Below are 19,927 nucleotides of genomic sequence, written 5' to 3' on the forward strand. Positions count from 1 at the left end.
CTATACATATACATATATTCTTTCTTTTTCAGACTCTTCTCATGTAGGTTATCACAGAATATTGAGTAGAGTTCCCTATGCTCTACAGTAGGTCCCTGTTGGTTGTCTATCTTATATATAGTAGTGTGTGTATGTTCATCCCAAGCTCCTGATTTATCCCTCCCCGCCACATTTCCCCTTTGGTAACCTTAAGTTTGTTTTTGATATCTGTAACTCTGTTTCTGTTTTGTAAATAAGTTCATTTATATCATTTTTTAAATTAGATCCCACATATCAGTGATATCATATATTTGTCTTTCTCTTTCTGACTTACTTCACTTAGTATGATAATCTCTAGGTCCATGCGTGTTGCCACAAAGGGCATTATTTCATTCTTTTTTTATGGCTGAGTGATATTCCATTGTATATGTGTACCACATCTTCTTTATCCATTCATCTGTTGATGGACATTTAGGTTGCTTCCATGTCTTGGCTATTGTAAATAGTGCTGCAATAAACATTGGGGTGCATGTATCGTTTCAAATTACGGTTTTCTCCAGATATATGCCCAGGAGTGGGATTGCTGGGTCATATGGTAACTCTATTTTTAGTTTTTTAAGGAATTTTCATACTGTTCTCCATAGTGGTTGTGTCAATTTATGTTTCCACCAACAATGGAGGAGGGTTCCCTTTTCTCCACACCCTCTCCAGCATTTGACCAGTGTGAGGTGATACCTCATTGTAGTTTTGACTTGCATTTCTCTGATAGTTAATGATGTTGAGCATCTTTTCATGTGCTTTTGGCCATCTGTATGTCTCCTTTGGAGATATGTCTATTTAGATCTGTCACCCATTTTTTTGATTGGGTTGTTTGTTTTTTTGATATTGAGCTGCATGAGCTGTTTGCATATTTTGGAGATTAGTCCCTTGATGGTTGCTTCGTTTGCAAATATTTTCTCCCATTCTGTGGGTTGTCTTTTTGTTTTGTTTATGGTTTTCTTTGCTGTGCAGAAGCTTTTAAGTTTAATTAGATCCTACTTATTTACTTTTGTTTTTATTTTCATTACTCTAGGAGGTGGATCAAAAAACACACTGCTGTGATTTATGTCAAAGAGTGTTCTATGTTTTCCTCTAAGAGTTTTATAGTGTCCAGGCTTACATTTAGGTCTCTGATCCATTTTGAGTTTATTTTTGTGAATGGTGTTAGAGAATGTTCTAATTTCATTCTTTTACATGTAGCTGTCCAGTTATTGTAGCACAAGCTATTGAAGAGACTGTTTTTTCTTCATTGTATATTTTTGCCTCTTTTGTTGTAGATTAATTGAGCATAGGTGTGTGGGTATGTTTCTGGGCTTTCTATCCTGTTCCATTGATTTATATTTCTATTTTTGTGCCAGTATCATACTCTTGTTTTGATGACTGTAGCTTCGTAGTATAGTCTGAAGCCAGGGAGTCTGATTCCTCCAGCTCCATTTTTCTTTCTCAGAATTACTTTGGCTATTTGGGGTCTTTTGTGTTTCCATACACATTTTAAAGTTTTTTTGTTCTAGTTCTGTGAAAAATGTCATTGATAATTTAATAGGGAATGCATAGTAATCACCTTTTGTGATGTAATAAAAAATATGTATTTGACCTCTTCCCAGGTTTCTGACACAGAACTCTCAAAACCCCTGTAATTTCCTGAGTAATAGGATTGCTAGAAGCGTCTTTTATTCTAATATTTGGTCTTCGACCCTGGTTCCCGACTCTCTTGGAATTTCCTGAGTAATAGGGGCATCTTTTGTTCTAATGAGGCGACTTTTGGTGGGCTTCAGGATGGGAGCTGATCACCAGAAGGACCAAGCCATGATTAGAAGCCTGGAAGTTGCAGCCCCACCCCCCATCATCCTCTGGGAAAGGGGTGAGAAGCTGGAGATTGAGTTAGTGATGAATCACACCTATGTGATAAAACTGCCATAAAAATCCCTGAAATAGGGGATTTGGAGAGCTTCTAGGTTGGTGATGATATTCACATACTTGGAAGGTGGTATACCCCTGCTTCACGGGGACAGGAACTCCTATACCCTGGACCCTTCCAGACTTCGCCCTATGTATCTTTTTCCCTGACTGTTCATCTGGGTCCTTTGTCATATTTTTTATGATAAACCAGTAAACACAAGTAAATGTTTCCCTGAGTTCTGTGAGCTGTTATAGCAAACTACTGAGTCTGAGGAAGGGGTTATAGGAACATCTGATATGTAGCCAAGTCACACAGAAATGTGGTGACCTGGGGACCCACTATTGCTATTGGCATCTGAAGTTGGGGGAGGGGAGTCTTACAGGACTGAGCCCTTAACTTTTGGGGTCTGTACTAACTCTAGGTAGTTAGGGTTGTATGAACTGTAGGACACCCAGTTAGAGTCTGGAGAATTGGTTAGTGTGGGGAAAATCCCCACACATTTGGTGTCAGCAGTTGTCAGTGGAGTAAAAGAATTTTTTTTTTCCTTTTACTTATGAATCCTGAACAATTTCCACATGAATCTGGGTTTTTCTGAACTCCTAACACTCCTGATGTCATTTGGGTCTTTCCCCAAGTTAAACAGTGTGCTGCCAAAACAAAACAAGATTGCATAAACCCTGCTCCTCCACTAGTTAAAAATGGAGGCAAAGAGCTCTAACCAAGAGGGGATTCAGATCATCCATGGGTAGCCTTGTCTTCTAAATTTCAGAGATCATGAAACAGGAGCCAAAATAAGGAGACAGATTTAACTCTGGAATTCAGAGTTGCTTAACCAGAGAGCTAGGATGGTTCCCTAGTTCCTACTGAAATTCTGTCTTAAGATTTGCCACCATCTAAACATTATTCTCACCATCTGATAGATGAGAAGACTGATGCTCAGAGAAGTCAACATCAGCGGCAGTAATTCAGAAGCATTTAAGGGTAGAGATGCTGGTGGTGTATTTTAGAGAAGAGACCGTGTACACTTTGTGAACATGTTGGATCCATTCGGCACGGCTTGCAGGGATTTGTGGTTCATTCACATTGTCAGGAAGACCAAAGTGACCTCTACTACCTTGACTTGAAAGAGTGGCTTTTTCCTGCCCTTGGGCTTTTCCTGGATATTGATTGGTACAAGATCTAAGGCATTCCTTGGAGATGAAAACTATTTCGGGGTGGTAGCCATTCCAGGAGTCCCGTGAACCCTTATCCTTGGGCCAGGCTCCCTGGATGCCATGCCTATGGCCCCTTAGCTGTTTTCTAGACTCACATCTTCCCCTTACTTCTGCTCTGAGTATCTTTCTCTCAGCCCTGCTTCCTGGCCTAAGTCCCCCAAGACACAGGAAATGTTGGGAATCCAACGTCCTGGCCTGGTGCCCTGCACTCTCTAGGCTCCGTGCCCTGTTCAGCCACTGGTTCTTCTTCGAGCTGACCATTATTTGGTTCTGTTGCCCCTTTGCCTTGCTCTCAGCTCTTTTCTGGGACACGAGTTCAGGTGGTCTTTGTCTGACTCCAGACTAAGACCCTGACTTCTGTGATCTGAACAAGTCCGTCTGATGTAAGCCTCACAGCCAGTGACACTCAGTATTTCTTTGTCCTCATGCACAGGGACATTCAGAGAGGTGACCCCGGGATGCCAGAAAGTCCCCTTTTTACTGGAATACATGAATAATGGGAAATGTGTTTAATCCTCCATGCCAATTTCAATTCCTTAGCCATGTGAAGGTCTGGAGTCCCAGGCAGTTATGTCATAGACCAGTGACATCTTTCCCAGCCAGAGCTGAGGGTGTGGTGACTGTGTGTGCACACACTTTATGCATCTTTTGTATACTCTTTTTTTCTAGACCTCCAGCCACTTGTCTGGAGCCACCATCAAGTATGTAATAAAAATTCTCTCTTTGCTGCTGAGTTGAAGGAATCAGATGCTCCTGTAAGAAGATGGGAACTTCTTGATACTCCTTCTAGAAAACTGGGGCATTATAGCACAGAAACAATGCCTTTAGATGGGAAAGAAATACATTCTTGAGTATCTACTATATACCAAGCTCTGAGATAGCTTCTTCTTTTTTTTTTTTTTTAAGGTTTATTTTATTATTTATTTCTTTATTTTATTTTTGGCTGTGTTGGGTCTTCGTTGCTGCATGCGGACTTTGTCTAGTTGCAGCAAGTGGGGGCTACTCTTTGTTGTCGTGCGTGGGCTTCTCAGTGCAGTGGCTTCTCTTGTTGCTGAGCACGGGCTCTAGGTGCTGGGACTTCAGTAGTTGTGGCTTGCGGGCTCTAGAGCACAGGCTTAGTAGTTGTGGCACACGGGCTTAGTTGCTCCGCAGCATGTGGGAATCTTCCCAGCCCAGGGATCGAACCCATGTACCCTGCATTGCCAGGTGGATTCTTAACCACTGCGCCACAAGGGAAGCCCCTGAGATGGCTTCTTTACTGTGTAATCTAGAGTCTTTCTTGATTCCTGAATTCTGGATGAGACAAACTTAGTCACCTTTTCTATCCATGCCTTGTGGAAGTTCAAAGCTTTCCTCAAGGTTTTTGTGATTTTCAAGGTCTCTTTCTCTTGTGGCAGAATAAAAGGATTCTTCTTTTATTAGGAACAAACATACATAAAAGGCAGCTAGCATTGTAAAGTTTGTTTTTGTTTTTGTTTTTGTCCAACACAGAAACATTTTGGATCTAATTTTTCTTAAAAGGAAAAAAAACAGCAATAGCAAAAACCGTTAAAGGTGGACATTTTAAATCTCATTTTACAGATGAAAAAATTGAGTATGTATTAGGGCTTTTAACTGTTTTTTTCTCTTACATCACAAATATCTGGCAGATTCATTATTCAAATCCAGATCTGTTTGACTCCAAATCCATGTACTTTCCACTAATTTAAATGGAGTTCCACCTTCACATTCAAAGATCATTTTAATTGTGTAACTGATGTAGGTTTTATAATGTCATCTTATATCATTGTGGTAGATGAAGTCCGTTTTCCTGGGAGGTATTTTAATTTGTGCAAGTTAACTAGAACTTTCACCTATTCAGTCTAAATTTTGACCCTGAACTTTTTACATTGTACAAGTGATGGGACAAATAACTTATCAGTCTATTAAGACTCTTTGCAAACCTGGAATAAATCAGGCACCAACATAAGGGTCTGCAAGAAGCTTCACCTCCTGGAAGTAGATGGTCTGGTATCTTAGTGGAAAATTGCTGGATTCCAGAACTTATTAGGAATCTGTTTGAAATTCTGTACTGTCCCAATTTTATCTTCAGAATTGAATTAATTAGCCAAAAAACATTTGCATGTGTAATTTGTTTTTTCTTCAGATGCACCATGATAACAAGCTATTCTTTTACATCATTAAGATGGAAACATTATATTTTCATGCAAAGCAGAATCTGTTATTTTTTAAGTGTCTAATCCCCTTCTCTTTAAAATATTCAAAGAGTAAGCGTATGTCAGACAGTGGGTACCCTGGGCCTTTGGAAGTCAGACTTTCAGCTCATGAGGTCGTGGATGTTTCATCTGTAACACAAGCAAGGTGTCCCAGAGGAAGGACTCGCAGGAGTTACAGCTTCATTAAGGTGTCCGCAGAAGGCCAGTTGGTAATTTGAAATGGTGTTGGGCATAAGAATCGAAGGAAGAAGAGCTGGAAATGGTAACTGCCATTGGCCTTTGTGGTGCCATTTCAACCAAAAATGTTATAGTTGATTTCTTTTTTTTTTTTTGGGGGGGCTCGTCCGGGATTTGAACCCGGGACTATAGTTGATTTCTGTTTTGTGACCTTGGAGGCTTGAGAACTCATGGCCATTTTTGAAAGTGAATCCAGCTTGATTAACCTCACTGTCTTTAAAGTTATAGTCCGTGAAATGGCCTCTTCTGACACTTTTTCCTACAGCAGATTGTCATGAAAATACATTTTAAAGATGTTATTGATTTTAAAATGACAAGGAGAGGAAGTTTATCTAATTACCAAATATATATTCCCACTGTTTGATGAGTATAAGGAAATGGGATTTTATGGACTATTCCTGGTAAACTGGTGAATTTCTTTCCTAAAATTACAGAGACATGCACCACGGATATTTATTTTAAACATCAGAAACAACCTATCGGATTTTATAAGAAGATGTTCTTCAACTGGTCAGTTGTCTTTTTTATATAGCTCTGACTCAATTCGATTTACTTTTTCTCCTCCATGTCAATATAATGAAAAAACAAATAAAAACATGCCCACTTATTCTTTCCTGCGTTTTAAAGTCCAGAGTAAAGTTACCATGTTGCTGAGGGAGTTCAAAATCCTGGTGTCAGGAACTGTATGGGATTCAAAGAATGACCTGTGTCTGAAATCTGGCTCTTGTTCTCTCCCTTCCCACCCCCCTCCCACCCATATTTATGGTTACCATGGGGAACTTATATTCTCTGAGCCTCAGTTTTCTCTCCTTTAAAGTGGGGGTAGGAATGAAAGCCTCTTAGGGATATAACATATAAAGTTTCTGGTCATCTGATCATACACAGAAGGCATCTACAAATAGTGATTTTTAGGTTTAACTTGGGAAGGACAGTCGTAAGGGTCCCAAAACTCGTAAAATACACAAAGCTGTCTTTGTGTCTCATAAGAAATTTTTTGTAAAAGAGTAGTTGTGTTTGTCCCGATTGTCTTCGGTGGGGGGAATTGGGATTGATTGGTGCAAGTCACGGGGAAATCACCTGTCTTGCTTGAGCTGCCTGGTGCTGTAGGAACTAGGTTCTCTGTCACTGGGTATGATCAAGTAGGGTCTGGGTATCCCCACTGGTGGGCATTGTAGAGAGGTGTCAGAATCAGATGAAAGATCAGACCAGATGACCCATAACTCCATTCTTTGCCTGAGGTCCTAAAATTCTCTGACTAATCAGATCCTCTACCTTTGTAGAAATCACATCTCAAATCAAATCTCTAGGGTCAGATATTTCACTCTTTTGATGTCTTGTAGACTTGACCTCTGTGGACAGACATCATTTGGTCTCTCTCGGGTCTCCTCCTAGCTCTGACTGGTCCCCACAGTCTACCCATCCAAGGAGCCTGCCCTCAAAGTTTTTTCTGTCCATTTCAGTTCCCCTTAAGCCCTCTCTCCTCACACCCTCTATCTGCCCCACCTTCTTTGTCTCTCATCTTTCGATTCCTCACTCCCATCAGGACCAGGAATACCTGCCTTTGATTGGCATCTGTTCACTCAAGTTTACTTCACCCCTAAGAAAAGCTAACCCAGAGAAAACTTGGACACGACTTGGAGGCCCAGTTCTGAAAATTACTTCTTTATCTGCTGGCCTCACTCGAGAAGTGCTACACGGGAAAGAGGGTGGACTTTGTGTGCAGACCTAAGTTCAAATCCTGTTTCTACCACTTGCTAACTGTGAAATGTTGGATAAATCTCCTCATCTCACAAAACCATCTTCCTTTCATCATATAACCAGTGCCATGAAAAACACATTAAATGCTACCTCTGCCGGGAAGACTTCTCTACTAAAGGGAGTTATTAAGAATATTAAAATCTTTATGAAATGATATTAAGCTAATATCCATTCTGATTTCTTTTCTGCAAAGCAGAAAAGGGAACCTACTGTGGGGTGAAGGGTGAGGAAAAGCCTAAATTCCTATTTCTCAAATGCCTTCCACGTATATATATCTTCGCTGCTGCCTGTAATTTGCTGCAGGAAACCTCACTGGTGTGTAAGTAGGTGGGTGGGTATTTTTTGGGATTAGATCACACAGAGGGGCCATGTGAATTGGTTGGTCCCTCCATGTGATGGATATTGTGAACAGGCATATCAGTAACATGGAAGAAGGAGGATTTGGACTGAGAACGGGGTCTTTACTACCACAGGCTACCTGTGACCAGGGCAATTCGTCTAAACCAGTGATTAGCAAACTTTTTCTGTAAAGGGCCAGATAGTAAATATTTTAGGCTTTGTGGGCTGGATGGTCTTAGTTGCAACCCCTCAGATCCACTGTTGGCTTGAAAGCAGCCATAGATGATACGTAAATGAATGTGGTTGCCCATCCAAGAAAACATTATTTGCATGAACACAAGATGGGCTCAGTTTGGACCACAGGCAGTAGTTGGCCAACCTGTGGCCTAAATCTCCAAGCCTCAATGTTTTCATCTTCACCATGGGGGCCACAGAGTTTCAGGAAGATTAAATAGGATAATGCAAATGGGGCATCTGAGCCCACAGCCTGACCTGTGAAAGATCTCCCAAAAGTTACTTCTTTCCATCTCTTTTTTTTCTCCCAAGTGCTTCTGTACAGTACAGAGCTGGGAAAGAATGCACACAAAGGTCCTTCCCAGCTCTGTGATTTTATGAAATTGCCCATCAAAAAAATAAATAAATAAATAAAAAGAGCAAGAAGGAGAGAGCATGCCAGAGAGAGAAATTGTATGCGTGTTCTTTTTCTCTACAAATCTGACCACAAGAAGCATTAAATCAATCACATGATGAAGCAGAATATGAAAAATTGAGTTGGTTTAGTCCCAAGTATGCAGGAGGCCTCTGTTATTGAGATCAGAAGCAGAAAAGAAAAATAAAGGGGGGGGGGGTGATTTTTTTTTTTTGCATATTATGTGCATTGGCTAGTGTGTGACTCCCACATAATTCATCACAGGAAAACTTTGAGTGCAATAAACATTTCCCCTAGTTTAGTAGCTGCTCTGACCAAGAACAAAGCCATTAACATAAATGCAGATAAATACAAGGCAAATAATGATATTCCCAATTGCTTCTGTGTCAACCAGCTCAGCACATCAATCTTGCCTGACTGGTTAAGAAGGAACTGAGAGAATTTATAACCGGGAAAGATTTCTTTCTAAAGCAGTTCCACCTCCCAGACGAGGGGAAGGATGAATCATCTGGAAAGTCCCAGGAAACCAAATGAACACTCTCCGTCTTCAGAGCGTCCCATCTGAGGTACACACTCAGTTACTGCTGCCCTGACACTCTGCTTTTCTGGGACTGGGGCTCCTCCAGTGTGGCATTTTTTCAGGCAAAGCTTATGGCTGCTTTTGTAATTTGCAAAGCCTGCTCTTCGCACTCCTTGGAGAAGGGTGCATCCCAGGGAGCTCTCGGTTGCCCATCCTGCCTGTTATGTGTCAGGGGAGAGGACTTGGCTGGGTTTCTCCATCCTTGGTCCTGATGCCAACGCTAATTCACAGTCCAGTTGCAGAGTTTCTTAGCCTCTGGCTCTGCCTGCCTCTTCTGTATTCACTTCATCAGCTTCACATCCTTGTCCACTTTTAAACAGTGTCCCTGGTCTCCTCCCCGCAGTGCTCTCCTCTCACTTTCTTACCTCTCCTCCTGTCATCTCATTTACTCTCATGGTAACAGGTACCACCTACATCCCAGTGCCTCCTGCATCTTGATCTGCCCAGGCTTCTCCTATAAAGGATGCAGCCTTACGTTTAATTCCTCTTTGCTGTCACCACCTGCTTGCACACCAGACGCATCACATGTAACATATCTGCTGCAGCTTGTAACTCTGCTCTACCCCTGCTGAGTCTTTATAGGTAACGCTCTTCTGCACCCAGTAGCCCAGATCAGAAACTGGGCCATGCTGGGTGCTTCCCTTTGTCTCAGCCCTAATTTCTTATCAGTAGTCATGACCTGGAAACTAGAATTCATAGAAATCTCTCAAAAGCATTTCCCCCTGGTCTACATGATCACAGACAGTCTCATGAAGAGTCTCACTTGTTGTTTTTGACCAGAGAAATGCCTTATTTTTGTCTCCCTGCCTCTCTCTACCCCACCCTCACCTTCCCCCCACTCTTTCACAGCTGATGTGGGCTGTCTATCTGCTGTGCTGGGATGACATAATTGGTGCTTCCAACTGATGCAGATGTCCATGGTCTACAGGAGCTCCTGTGGGGCCAGAGTTAGAATTGGAAGCAGGGGTCTGTGGTTTACAATCTGATACAGTAACTCAGGCTTGGGGGAGAGAGGGCTCAACCAAGGAAGAGGGAGAGTTGTATTTTCAGTGTCTATGTGTCAGGCTAGATGCTTTCACATACTCAAATGAACTCGTCTCAAATCCCTTCAAGGAAAAGATTATTGTCCCCCATATTATAAGCAAGAAAATACCCTTGCAATGTGTTAGATTTAGTTGACCTATTAGTTAGGATGTGACAAATCCAGGATTCAAATCTAAGGCTGCCTGTGTATAAAAACCTCACCTTCAATCCCCACTGCCCACTTCCCTGGGCAGGGAGACCACAGGACTATTGTGATAGACGTGTGGAGAAGATATGTGCCGAGACCCGGCATAGACACATTTCCCAAGAACACAAGCATAAGGAGATCAGAGACTTTATTATCTATTTTGCTCACTGATCTAAGCCTATAATAGTCTGCCCCAAGGGAACCACTCAATAGATGTTTACTGAATAAATGAATTAAATCACACAATCCTACAAACTTGTCTTGGAAGCTACATTTCCCTAGAGAGAGCATCATCTTGTGACCTTGCCTGTGTCCTCCCCCATGTCTGCCCTCCTCCTTGATTCTGACTGCTGCGTAGACAAGACTTCCTCCCGTGGGCTTTTTTTATCCATGGGGTTGAGGGCGGCAGATACAACACTCAGCAATGTTTGTTGAATGAATCCCGGACCACTGAGTCCTTTGCCTTTTTTGCCTCACTTGGCACAATGTGTTGACGTTTTCCAGGCTCCTGTACTTACCTTACCTTCCTGGTGATCCTTTAGAGCAGGGGTCCCCAAGCCCTGGGCCAGTACCGGTCTGCCGCTTGTTAGGAACCAGGCCGCACAGCAGGAGGTGAGCGAAGCTTTATCTGTGTCTCCCCATAGTTCCCCATCGCGCACGTTACCCCTGAACCCCACCCCCACCCCTATCTCCATCCATGGAAAAATTGTCTTCCATGAAACCGGTCCCTGGTGCCAAAAAGGTTGGGGGCTGCTGCTTTAGAGTCTGCCCTGAACCTAATCCTGCCAGAAACAATGACTCAGCTCTGCCCCCAGCTTCCATCCTATCTATCACGGAATTCTGGGCAAGGACAAAGCCCCGTGCAAAAAGGACATTTCTTTCTCTGCTTGCTACCCCTGCAGATCATCTTATTCTCCATCTGCCTCAGGAATTATATCTCCTTCAGTTGCAGAATAGCAACAGCAATACTTGGAGAAACACTTTAAAAATTCCTCCCCCTCTGCCTCTTTGCCTGGGAAAATATCTCGCCTTGCATATCTCTGCATCTCTTGGAGTCAACGTCAAAAGTATAGACCAGTAGAAAGAACAAGACTTCCATGGCTCAGGAAATCCAGATTTGATCCTGGTTCTATCTTCTCACCCATACAAATTTTAAAAGACCACTTGTTTATCTGAGCCTGAGTTCTTTATCTGTAAAACAAGGCTAGTAACCCTGACTTGGCATTTTGCTGACTATTCGACAGGCCGGTGTTATGCCTTTAGTGGAGAGCCTGGCCCCGAAGAGGTGGTCTCTACACATAGGTTTCCTTTCCCTGGGTTCCCACACCCTGGTAAACCGCATCTACCCCGACCTAGATATGCCTCCTGCTTAAATGAACTGGCTGCAGGCAGTGAATTTCAAACCACTACTCAGGGTGATTGTATTGGTCTGACGGTCACCTCACCTGTCTGAGTGGCCCCAGCCAGGCTGCAAGGCACTGTGGCCTTTGGCTGGTGACATTTGGATCTGTCTGCCCGGATGTCAGTCTTCTCGAAGGTGCTGGGCTCACAGATGCCAATCACTGCTTACAGAGGCTGACCGGCATGCTGCGGGGGATGCCTGTGGAGGTGCTCCAGACAGGAGGGGAAGGACCGAGCTGACCCAACATCGCCTGGCTGGCCGGCCGCTCCTTTTTCTTCCCTTGCCTGTCCTTCTCCTGCTCCCGGCTGACCGCGTGTCTCAGGGTGCCCTGCCTGCTGTGCTTCTTCCACTCACTCTGCCTTCTCAAGGCGGCTCGAAACATCCGCCTTGGCCTTACGTGGTATCTCAGTGACACATTCACTCATTCACTCCTTCTGTTCATCTATCCATCCCTGTTTTCTCTTTCTTTCTTTTTTCTTTTTAAATTAATTAATTATTTTTGGCTGTGTTGGGTCTTTCTTGCTGCACGCGGGCTTTCTCTAGTTGCGGCGAGCTTTCTCTAGTTGCGGAGAGCAGGGGCTACTCTTTGTTGAGGTGCGCGGGCCTCTCACTGCAGTGGCCTCTCTTGTTGCGGAGCATGGGCTCTAGGTGTGTGGGCTTCAGTAGTTGTGTCAAGAGGGCTCAGTAGTTGTGGCTCACGGGCTCTAGAGCACAGGCTCAGTAGTTGCAGCACACCGGCTTAGTTGCTTCGCGGCTTGTGGGATCCTCCTGGACCAGGGCTCAAACCCGTGTCCCCTGCATTGGCAGGTGGATTCTAAACCACTGCCCCACCAGGGAAGTCATCTTTCTTTCTCCTATGAATAATTGTAGGGCATCTTCCATGTGCCGTGCTCTTGGGAATTTTCAGGTACAATTCTCCGTAATCAGGTTTGCCTTTCCACTCCAGAAAGAGATGAAAACACAATGAGTGTTCAGAGATTTCTATTGTGTCATTACTTGTTCCTGCTGCTCCAGCTGCAGGGGTGGTTGAGGGCTTAGGGCTGGGTGGGGTGAGGGGTCGCCTCTTGCTAGGTATATGTCCAGACCTGTCAGCTAGTTCTGTTCGTAGAACAACCAGTCATCCTTGCATCCTTCCCTCCTCTGTGGCAAATCAGATACATTCTTGCTTCTGTGGTTCTAGCCAGTGCTCTGCCAGCTGTTGATCTAGGCTTTTCCTACTCAGCTCTTCAAATCAGAGCTGCTTTTTTGGCCAACCTGGGAGGGTCCAGCCATTCAAGATAGCACCAGGAGGTCTGCTCCTTTTTCTCTGAGTTCACGGCTTTCTCCAATGAGTTCTTCAGTGTTGGATGGGATGATGCTGTGCTAAGTAGAATTCAGCGGCATTTCACTCTGCTGTGGTTTGCCATGTGTCTTATGCCTTCCTTCTATCTCAGAGGGACTTCTTCCCTTCCTGACTGTGCCGTAAAGAAAGTCAACCTTTGTCTCTGCTCTGTGCCTGGTGGTTGTGATTCCTTGTGCAGAATTCCCTGCGCAGGGGCTTTCTCAGGCTTCCTCCGGAGAGGCATCAGGATCTTTTTGCAAAAGGGTCTCCTGCAGCTCTCCTTGGACCTCCCAGGATTCTAGAGATATTTCTGCAAATTAGAGTCCCTCTGTGGCCTGTGCTTCTCTATCCTATTGGGGGCTTCTCTTCACAGTAATCAACATCTCATCTTAATTGCTTGTGTTTATGGTTCAATAAGTGCATCATTTTTGGCAACACCAGCTCACAGCAATATCTTAAATTACCCAAGCCTGCCCACTTTCCTTTATGAACTCTGGCTTGTGTCTGATGAGCACTTAGATTTTTAACCATTTATTTCCTCCGTGTGACAGGGAATGAGGAACATAAAGTGGATGGGAACAGTGAAGAAGGGGGAGCACAGGAGACTCGGGACCCATAAAAGCAGTGTACAGTGTGCAAGGCCAATATAAAAGCAATGAGTTTTTAATATACGGCGTATGTAATACATTCATATTCCTAATAAAGTCAATTATCGTCGGATCCGTTATTTCTCAATTTTCCACCTCAGCTCAGACAAAAACAAATCTGGAGCTATTCAGAAGAAAAAAAATATACTACAGTAATTGCAAAGGCAGCAGCTGTCAAAAAAATTGTCTAATAAGTGCCTGTTTAACACATCTACCCTCCCAAGAGCTGGGGCAATGTCGGGAACAGCACTTGCCATGAATATAACCTAAGACAAAACGAAATCTTTGCCCTTGATTTGAGCAATTATCTTGCTCTTTGCCACTTTTTTTTTTTTTTTTTTTTTTTGAATTCCAGTTGTCATTGTGCAGGCAGCAAAGAGATGGGAGATGGAGAGCCACCTCCATCTTGGGGATGTGTGTTTGCAGGGACATTTCAGTTTACAGAAGACCTGTGTGAACGTTCGTGCACAGTGTTTCTCCTCTTTGGACCTGCCCCCGCCACTCCACTTCTCTGTGCTTCGGTTTCCTTTTGTGTTTAATGAGGGAGTTTTTCTCAAACCCGATGGATCATCAGAATAATTTGTCTTAAATTTATTTTTAATTGTAGCAAACCATTGCAAATTGAAAAAACTTCCAAGTAGCGTTATGATTACTTTTATTAATTACAGGAGAGTATTAGTTATCTATTGATGCATGATATTATCAGAGATCTAGTGGCTGAAAACCCCATGTCTTTATTACATTTATTATACCAGTTTCTGTGGGTCAGGGGTTTGCACACCTTGGCTGAGTCCTCTGCTTCAGCGTCTCACAAGGCAACAGTCAAGGTGTTGGATGGGGCAGTGGTCTCATCTGAGGTTGGACTGGGGAGAGAGATGTTTCCAAGCCCACGTGGTCCACAGAATTGTCTTCCTTTTTGCCTGTTGGACCAGGAGCCCCCGTTTCTTGCTGGCGTTGGGTTGGAGGCCACCCTCAGGTCCCAGATAGTTGTTGGCCATAAGTTTGTCCCTGTTCTTTGCCGTGTGGGCTTCCCCAGCAAGACCACCTGCTTCATCAAAGCCAGCAAGGGAGAGAATCTAGCAAAACCATATTACAATCTTCTATACTGTAATCATGGAGGAGGCATCATGTCACCTGGATGTGCTGTGTTCTGCTGGTTAAAAACACATCATCCGTCCCACTCACACTCCAGAAGAGCGAAGAAGGGGTTACACAATGGTGACACCAGGAGGCAGCATAGGGGGATCTACCCTAGAGCCTGCCTACCGCAAAGAGTAACACCTGATAGTTGTTTCTTTAAAGCAAAAGGTACAGAAAGTTGTAAAGTATAAGGTCAAATTCTCCTTTCTTCCACTCATTTTAACCACTTCTCTTGTAAGATTTTGGTGAGTTGTTGCATTAATCTCCTAAGGCTACCATAACAGCTTATCACATACCAGGTGGCATGAAACCACAGAAATTTATTCTTTCGTAGTTCTGGAGGCTGGGAGTATGAAATCAGGGTGTTGGCAGGGCCACACTCCTGCTGAGGCTGTAGGGAAGAGCTCTGCCTTGCCCCTTCCTAGCTTCTGGTGGCTCCAGGCAATGCCTGCACCTTGATTTGTAGCAGTATCATTCCAAACTCTGCCTCTGTTGTTACCTGAGCTTCTTCCTTGTTTGTGTTTTCTTTTCCTCTTAGGAGGACACTGGCCCTTGGATTTAGGACCTACTTTAATCCAGTATGACCTCATCTTAACTAATTACATCTGCAAAGACCCTGTTTCCAAATAAAGTCACATGCTGAGGTTCTGAGTAGACATGAAATTTTTGTGGGACACCATTCATCCCACTACAGTTGTTAATTCTTCCTCTGGCATTTGCCACTCTGACACTAAATCCTCCCCGTGAGCCACGACGACTGCCTGTGAAAGAGGAGCACTGTTAGAGGTAGCAGAAGGCGGTGGCTAAGAGTCACTGGTCTTTTACTAGTGGCCTGGGGAGATAGTCAGTCTTTCTCTGCCTCAAATTCCTCATCTGCAAAATGGTCATCAGCAGCAGCAGAATAGTATTTAACTTTTAGGGTTGTTAGAGGATTAAATGAGATAATAGATGTAGAGCTCTTAGAACAGTGCCTGGCACATAATAAGTACTATGCCAAGGTCAGCAATTGTTACCTCTCACTTCTCCTTCCGTTTCTACCACCTGCTTTTCGGTATTTAGAAATATCGTGTTTACTGTTTGTGTTCTTATTTTAAATTACACCTAAATGAATGGATTATTTATTATAATTATATATAATATGTAGATAAATTCCATGTTATTTCTCTCTGTTTATATATTATCTATAAATATTATATGTAATCTGTAGATAAAATATACTCATAATTATAACTAGTGAGAAATTAAATAATTTTTGATGAAAATTAATTTATTATTTAAATATTTTGTCATATATTTATGCTCAAAGCTCTTTCTTGCTTAATCTATTTATTTTGTACAGTCTCTTGTTACTTCCATCTTAGATGAAGGAATTAACAATCCCCTTCCTCCTCCTGCAGCATCTCTTTCCTACCTCCCTGCTTTGTCAGCTATATCTAATTTCATTAGTAACCTTTACATTAAAAACCAACTATTCTTTCTATATTTTAATATTATAATAATAGTGATAACATCTACTGTTTACATGCTCATTATAAATCGATAACTATTCTAAATACATTATATATTAGCTCATTTCATCTTTATAACAGTCCTCTGAGGTCGGTGACAGTTTACAAAGGAGAGAACTGAGGCCCAGAGAGGTTAAGTAACTTTTCCAAGGACACAGAGCAAGCGGCAGGTGCAGAGTTTGAGCCCCTTCCATGACCTCAGAGTCCTTGCTCAGAGCCAGTATGTTCTGTGACCTCTCGGTGTTCACGTCACTGACTGCAGTCACATGGTCTGGCTGGACTCAGAGAAGGCTAGGCAAGGCTAAACTCACATGACTTGCAGGAATATGGGGAACACATAACAACTTTCTTTCTTTACTTATACCCAGTGAATTCCTCAAAACTAGGCTGCATTTTAGTTTTTCATTGTCAGCCCATGCCTTTCATATATATGCTTTTGTTTTTCCAGGGGGTTGCTTTAGTTTTTCTCGAAAGAGAAAGATCTATGCCCTCATTTTCCCATTAAGGGATTGCTGTGTCTTCATCATACAAATGAGATGACAGAGTCGACTCCTCTCTTGAAGATGTTATTTCTGGCACCTGTCGACTTCCTGTTCCATTTGGACTGATTGCTTTTTGCTGCACACTTGTCATCCTGCTATTTCATTTTATTCACCTCTGGGTTTAGTTTCCATTTTCCCTGGATTTCCTGGACCCCTTTTCTATTTTCCTTGGATTTCTTTTTCATTTGGCTGAAGTATAATCGCAATTTTACTGCTGTTTTGCAGAAACGTTAGTGTCCTTATATGTATGTTGTCTGAGTGTATAATTGAAACGCATTTTCTCTCAAAAAGCGAGGACTGATGCGAATCTGATTACCGTCCCGTTGAAGATAACACCTTTCTTCTCTTTAAGCTTTCAGGATTTTCTCTTCATCTTTGCTTGTCCGGACGCTCACCAGGATGCTAGGGGAGAGGTTTCTGTTTCTTCATCCTCTGCTGCGCTGTCAGTGAGTCTATCATTCTGAAGATCTGAGTTCTTTTATTTCTGTGATTATTTCCTTGGGAAGCTATATTTGTTAAATAGAAGTTCCTGGTTTCCCCCCAGGTCTAAGATGGGGCTAGGATCCTTGTTAAGGATCCAGGAATTTGGATCCTTAACGAGATTCCCAAGTGGCTTTATTAATCAGTGATGTCTCTGAACTGCCAACAAAATAGCCCCTGATACCCCTTGCCAGCTTTAGCCCTTCACAGGGTAGAGTGATCAGGATGGTGTTTTGTGATGTTGTCACTTGGTGCTGTGCTTCCCCAGCACGACAAGGGTGGAGGTGTGAAGTCATGCCACCCCTGCCTAGCTCTCAGCAGTCCCGCAAAGGTCACGTGCCATCTTGTTTGTAGACCCACTCTGAAAACTCTCCTGGGACGTCTACATGTCGGAAGTTAATTTGTCAAAGTGTCCCCGCCTTTGACGAGGCTCTGTGAAATTCAGCAGACCACATCTCTTGTTGTGTCCTCCTGGAAGAAATGTTTGTCCTTGAGTTCCATTTTTGCTAAACCTTTTCTTCATATTACCTGCTTCTTGGTCCCTGAAGATAATGTCGACCCAAGACAGAGCTGTTTTAATTCCTCTCCTTGCCTCTCCTCTTTCTATTACAGTTGCTGACTTAAGTATCAAATCAGGCTTAGTGTTCCTACTCTAAATAGCAGCGTCTCCTCACACTCTTCTATAAATCATTACTATTAATAACAAGGATAATAACAATAATACTAAACAGCACTCAGGTAAAATCTTCCTTTACGAAATGCTTTCAGAAATAGTACCTCTGGGCTGCTGGTTTATATAGGAAACACAAAAACTGATTAAAAAAGATGACTGTTCTATCCAAAATGTGTTTGCTTTTCTGGGTTGATTTCATTTGTTTGATTGAAAATTTCATAAGGAGGGTCTGGGATTGTGGATGGAATAAGCACAATGTGGAGTGCTAAAATAGTACATTGATAACCCAAATGTTTGGAAATATGTGAGTGACAGATTCAGCTTGAGTGGAGAAGTAGGGTCATATAGGCATAGCGGATTCAATGCCTAAAGTAGAAAAACCACAGCCCAATTTTTTTTTTTAATATTTATTTATTTATTTATTTATTTATTTATTTATTTATTTATTTCTGGCTGTATTGGGTCTTAGTTGTGGCATGTGGAATCTTTTGTTGCAGTGCATGGGCTTCTCTCTAGTTGTGGCGCATGGGCTCAGTAGTTGTGGTGCACAGGCTGAGTTGCCCCTTAGCCTGTGGGATCTTAGTTCCCCGACCAAGGATCAAACCCACGTCCCCTGCATTAGAAGGCAGATTCTTAACCACTGACCCACCAGGGAAGTCCCACGGCCAGATTTCTTGAAACACTCTTGTGGAATCATGAGGCAGCCCAATGTAGGGCTTCTTGGGTTCTGATTCTCCCTCTGTTTCTAAAGAAAGTGGCAGCTTGAGGTGTTATTTAACATCTCAGAGCCTCTGTGTTCTGATCTGTAGAATGGGCGCTAAAGTTGATCTCACACAGGGCTGTTGGCACCTACCAGTTTCTAGCACATAGGATTGGGCTGCCAGAGGGGAAGGCATCGTTCTCGTGGTTAGTGACATTGCTTTGACGTTGTGCAGCAGGCACTGCAAATAAGGATACTTTTATGTTTTGTAATTTTTAAGTATAATATATTTATGTAAAAGTGCACAGAGATCACATGTATACAGCTAGGATGGGCTTTCACATGGTGAACACAACTGAGTAACCAGAACTCACCCTAGGGATGCCCATGTTCCCTGGATTATGACTTGGCACAAACCGCCACTGAAGTGTAATTCATAACCTCTGACACCATGAGTTCATTTTGCCTGGTTTTGAGCTTATCATAAATGATCATACAGTCTACACTCTGGTTTTTTGTTGCTGTTGTTGTTTGGTTGGTTGGTTGGTTGGTTGAGTTTTTTGGTGGGTGTATGGAGGGTCTGGTTTGTGCATTTCACCCGTATTGACCATTCTGTCGGAGAGCTTTCCTCTCACAGCTGTATGGACGTTGACTATCTTCCATGTGGCCATTAGGGAGGGTGTCGCCGTAGGTGTTCCCGAACGTTCCTTAAGGAGAACATAAAGGGTTAACCATCTTCTTTCTAACAGTGTAGCAGGCAGGGTGTTTTTCCTCACCCTCTTCCTCTTCAGCTAAGTGATCTCCAAGGCTCATCCATCCACCTCCTTAATGTATGAGCTCTGACCCTGCCACCCCTTCCTGAACTATTGCAGTAACTGTTTTCCATCCCTTTGTTTCTCATCTCTCCCAGCTGAACTTCAGCACCACTAGAATTATCTTCCTGAAACATATATCCGATTGTATCACTTTCCTGCTCAAAACTTGTATCCTTAAGGCCAATGGAAACAAAAGGAAACAACACTACTCTGAGCTCCTTGTATGATGGGGGTCCATCTTGGGTGAGCTCCTTCCCTCTTCTTCACCAACTTCCTGTCTGTTTCCTGGCACCATATTGCTTAACCCCTTGGCTGCCGTAGTGCTCTCTCAGCCAGTTGTGACATTCCTCCCTTCCTGCCAATACTGAATTTGGTTTGAATGAACCACTTCTCATGGTTGAAGACCAGCCCAGGGCCATCCTGTTCCAGCAGCACTTCCCGCTCCATCTCTGTGAAGCCGAGTCCGGCATGCTGGGACTCCTCCGGTCAGTCCAGCTCTCACCCGTTGAGTGCTGGGCCTGAGAGCTGGGCTCACAGTTTTCTCTATTGCTGAGTTC

At 43.1% G+C, this 19,927-nt stretch overlaps 1 long non-coding RNA gene across 1 annotated transcript in view; it reads left to right on the forward strand.

Annotated features, from left to right (window-relative positions):
- Positions 1-17,108, forward strand: part of LOC130839078 (uncharacterized) — a 93,619-nt gene extending 76,511 nt beyond the window's left edge. Inside the window, exon 3 of the long non-coding RNA XR_009049761.1 lies at positions 17,055-17,108. This is a non-coding gene — a long non-coding RNA (uncharacterized LOC130839078). The remainder of the gene's footprint in view (positions 1-17,054) is intronic.
- Positions 17,109-19,927: the final 2,819 nt, after the last annotated feature.

The sequence above is a fragment of the Hippopotamus amphibius genome, chromosome 16, assembly GCF_030028045.1.
Source record: "Hippopotamus amphibius kiboko isolate mHipAmp2 chromosome 16, mHipAmp2.hap2, whole genome shotgun sequence".
NCBI classification, from domain to species: Eukaryota; Metazoa; Chordata; class Mammalia; order Artiodactyla; family Hippopotamidae; genus Hippopotamus; species Hippopotamus amphibius.